The sequence below is a fragment of the Labrus mixtus genome, chromosome 18, assembly GCF_963584025.1.
Source record: "Labrus mixtus chromosome 18, fLabMix1.1, whole genome shotgun sequence".
NCBI classification, from domain to species: domain Eukaryota; kingdom Metazoa; phylum Chordata; class Actinopteri; order Labriformes; family Labridae; genus Labrus; species Labrus mixtus.
The window spans coordinates 13117548-13122287 of record NC_083629.1 but is presented as its reverse complement, the minus strand read 5'-3'; positions in this window follow the sequence as shown (position 1 = coordinate 13122287).

Genomic DNA, 4740 nt, shown 5'->3' with positions numbered 1-4740 from the left:
CACGTTTCTACCTTTTTCTAACGTTGACTTGTTTGGCCTCAAATGTAGAACGTATTTGTCTAATTTGTTTTCTGTTGTGTTTGAATAACAATAATTTCCCGTCATTTTTCATGCCCTCTTTATTATTTGCCACTTTACTTTCTACCCTCTCCGTTGCCATCCCTCTCTTGTCCCCCATCCTGTCATCCCCCTCTCGCCCTGTCTTCCCCTAACCCCTCTGTTCCTTTCCTCTTCCCTGTCTCTGAGTCAGTTGCCCACCCTAAATCAGCAAGCTGCCGAGGATTGTGGGAACCCATGGAATCGCCGTGACCAGGGATGCAGGCAGGGAGCCACGGCAACGCTGGAATGTGGGGCGTCTGAGGAGATAAGAGCTGTGAGCCCAGCCAGGGAAGAGGGGAGGGATGCAGCAAGAGAGGAGCGAGGAGGAGGGGGGGGGGGGGGGGGAGACGAGGGTGAGACGGAAACAGGGAGAGCACCAAGTCTGTGAATGGGGAGACAGAAACACAACACCATAAACAGCCCAGAGAGCAAGACAGAGAAAGAGGGGCGGAGGACTTAGGGGGGCACACTCTGGAGATGGGAAGCCAGCCTTATTCCTCTTTGCATTTCATTTACATCCCTGGCCGTATCGACCAATCGGATTGGGAGCAAAGCCCAGGGCTTAGGAGGGGAATAAAAAGACAAAATGCCTTTGCTGCTCTCATCCCTCCCTGATAATACCCCTTCTGTTTTTCTTTTCTCTTTTTCTCCCGTCTATAAGTAGATACTGTCCGAAATGCCAGCGGAAAAGCGACACCTCCGCTTGCTGTGTATCTCAGATAGACCGAGCGGGAGCAGGGGCTGAAAAGACAGCTTTAGCAACTGGGCCTATCTCCTCTCCTCTCCACTCCTCTCTCTGGCTGGATGGAAGCTGGAGTGGAGGGAGGCGGAGGGCTGGGTGTGTTGGTTAGTGTTTGGGAAGAGAATAGAGGGTGTGAGAGGCTTGATATACTGAGCTGGCCACAGATTTTGCAGAATCTCACTCTCTGTAAAACTTTGCCTGCAGATCCCTTTTCCTAAGCATGAGAAACCTGTTTAGAGGATGTTTATGAGGTGCCACCCATCTTTGTGAAGGTTGCCAATGCCTGCTAACAAACTCCATAGCATTTGTAGCTCTCAATTGAAGTTATTCTAGAGAACTAAGTTGTAGGTTTATGTGAAATGGTAAATCTTGTTATAAGTCTTTCACTGCATATTTTCAGGAGTTTTAAACATCTCGAATCAAATTAGATTTTTCCTCTCAGCTCACGGGTGTGTATTGGGTAGAATTAGGCCCATTAGTGTCAGTCTGTGTTGACTTGATGTCCTGATTGACTTGTCTTAGGTTTTTGTTTGCTATCACTCTAGATGTGTGTGTTTCTCAGTGTGTGGCAGCTTCTGTTTGTTTGCATGTTTACTGAGTTTATTTGTCCAGATGTTTGTAGTATTCTCTGTTGTGTTCCTGTTTGTATTTGGGTCGATTTTTGTGTCTATTCTGTCAAAATGGTTGGCCAGAAGTGTTTTTTGTGGTTTCTAGTTTTTTTTTTTTTCTCCTGAATTTAAGACTGAGCTATTGTTGCTCGTGTCTTTGTGTAGGCGCACCCAGACGATTGTGCGAACACTGGACCCAGTGCTGGCACGACTGCTGATACAGAGCTTATTGAAAGTGATTGTTGTTGCACAGATGAAAGTTCATCTCAATAGGGGTCTTCAGTAAAGCATTCAGACATAGAAAGGGTCCTTCACCTGAGCAGCCAGACGCATGAGATAGATAAGGTCACCTTAGAACCCTGTGTGGACCCCCTCCACCTCCACAGCATCCTCACCCTCCTCAGACGGGACAACCTCAACCATGCAGAAAAACAAAGCAAACAATGGAGGCAGATATGTAAGGGATTAGAGGTCAGAGGGATGGGAAATGCAACATCTCCATTTCCAGGATCAATCTTCAATCACTTGTTAATCTCCGGCCCCAGGCCCTGCATACCTCCAGTGGTCTCTCTGGCTGAGGTTTGGCATTGCCAGGCTGTGTGAGCTGGTGCTCCTGCTGGGTGTGGGGTGTTGACAGGATAGTGGGGGGTGGGGCTATAACCTGATTGTGGGGATAAATGAAGAAGCAAAGGGATGGGAGTCCTTGCTGTTCTGCCCAAACCTCTCCTAAATCTTCACTGATATATTTCTAAAGTCATTTGTGATAAAGGTTGTCTCTGTAATGTGAATGCAAAAATGTGTAAAGTTTGTAATAATCTGTAAATTTGTAAACGCGGAATAACTTTTTTTTAGTCCTTCTGAGCAAGCGGAACATTATCCCCAAGTTCCTGTTGTTATCTTGTGTACACACATTTGTTTATTTGATACAGCCCCTCTCCACTAGCGCTCTTCAGTATATCAAAGACAGCAGTACAGAGCGCAAATTGAAAATGGCTACCATGGAGAAAGGTCTCTCTCTGCTTTTACTGGGAAGAGGCAGAAAAGGGCCCATTCTCCGCTCTCTTCTTAGATCTATTTAAATAATTGAGGAGTAAACTGACAAATTAGGCACCTTTATGGATGCCCCTGGGCTTTCTCTGGGGTATTTCAGTTCTCCCCCCCCCCCCATACAAGAGAGTGCCACCAGCCACAGGATAATATCTCTGTGTGCTTTGAGGGGGGAGGGGGGAGGGGGGGAGGGGGTGGACCAGGAGGAGTTTCGCCAATCAAGCGGGCCACACTTCCTCCCCCAGGTTCTAATTTTGTGCCACATTAAAAAGCTCGGCCTCCATTTAGGACACAGAGAAGCATTTTCATAATTTGCCGGGTCTCTCGACTAGCTCGGGGTGCCTTTTTTCCTCTCTCCTCCCTCTCTCGCTCCCGTTCCGTGTCTGAATGGAAGGCCTGGGGAGGGAGATGGGTAATTCATTCGCCTCCTTTCAACCAACCAGCTTCAGTTCTGCATAATGTTGCTGCTAGGTGTGTATAGCCGCTAATATTTATCTCCCTAATAATTCTCTATTAGACCTGAATATTATTTGCCATATAAAAGCTAACACTGCTCATTGTCAGCTCCATAAAAATTGTGTCATTCACATTTTTGTTGTCACATTAAATCTAATTCATATGTATGTATATAGCCTTTTTATAGTGGATCTAATCTTTGACCATGCAGCTATACATCTGTGATGCTTACATTGATACAATCTGAGATGTAGTATACACTACATAATCTAGGTTGAAGTTGTTTCCTCTCCTATTGCTGACACCCTCCATTTGTTCACTGCAGCATGCGTAAGCATCGATTCATATGTGATTGGTCACATAATTCACAGTCTCAGGGGGCATTTCATCGCTGACAGACGAGCTAATCTAAAATCCCCCAATTTACAAACGAAAATCCCACCATCCAATTGAGCTAATAGAGGGACTTGAATGGGATAATAAGATGTGGTGTAATACTGTGTAAAAAGCCTGTAATGTTGTGTTGGTGTAAGAGCCTGTGTGACTTGATGTTTGACTGTTTGCAGTGATTACAGAGGCCTGCGGGCCTGGCGGCGGCTCCGTGGCTGGGACAGGGAGCTTCTCCCTGGGCAAGGAGATACGCCTGTCTGCCCCTTCTGCTGGAGCTACGGGAACCAGGATGTCAGGAGGGAGAGTGCTCCCTGTGAGCTCTCTCTTTCTCTCTCTTTCACTCTGTCTGTCTCTCGTTCCCGCTCTCGCTGTGTCTGTACTATTGCAGTGCTTGCAGATGTGCACAAACAAGGGAGGATTAAAGCAAAACGAATCTAAACAGACAAATGGAATTAGAGTGATGGGTGTCGGTGGGCTGGTTCACAGTGATAAACATAATGACACTGTATGTGTGTGCGAGTGTGTTCCTGTGTCTAGGGGATTATCAGTGGTTAGGTGTGTGGTGTGTATGGCTGGGTGACTGCTTCTGGGTGTCTTTGTGTGTTTGCCTATCTGTCTATGTTTTTGTAATTATGTGTGTGTATATTTACTCGCTCTACTTGTGTGTGTGATAAATGTGTTATTTTCCCTTTCCTCACAAAAACAAGTTTCTGCGCCCTCTGCATGCGTGTGGATATGTTTCTCTGTTTTCCTGTTGGTTCGGGTCACAGTTTCTTCCTGTCATTCATGGTGTTTGTTTGTATACCGTGTGTACCAGAGCTGTTCCCTAAGCCGGTATGTCTCTACCGGACACACAAAAAAAAAACTCTCCCTCAAATATTGACATATGCCCAGAAAAATGAGAGGTTTGTGGAATAGGAATATAATCCTTCATGGAGCTGTGCAGTTTATGTGTGGATACTGACTGTAGACTTGTTTTCTTGTGGTAGGGGTCTGTGTGTTTGTGTGCTGAGGAGGTTAGGAGTGTAGAGGAGCCAGCAGGGGGGCGAGTGATCAACAGTCTGGGGCTCCCCTGCCGAGGGGCTCTGAGATTATGGCTAAACCCTGCCCTGCCAGATGGGCAGCACACATCCCGAACATCGCACACCAGCACCTTTAGGACTGCAAATCGCCCTGCCCCCCTTCTTCTGTGGAACCATGGACTCACTGGTACGCTTCTAAACAGACTAATAGGTCAATAAAACATGACCAACTACAACTCTGAAGTCCACAGCCTCATGCATTTGAAAGAGACCCGTAATTGTTATATTAAAAACTCCCCTAACACATCCAAACCTTAGCTTGAAATGTACCATGACATTTTTCTTCATAACATCCATGTTGGTGAATGTATCATCA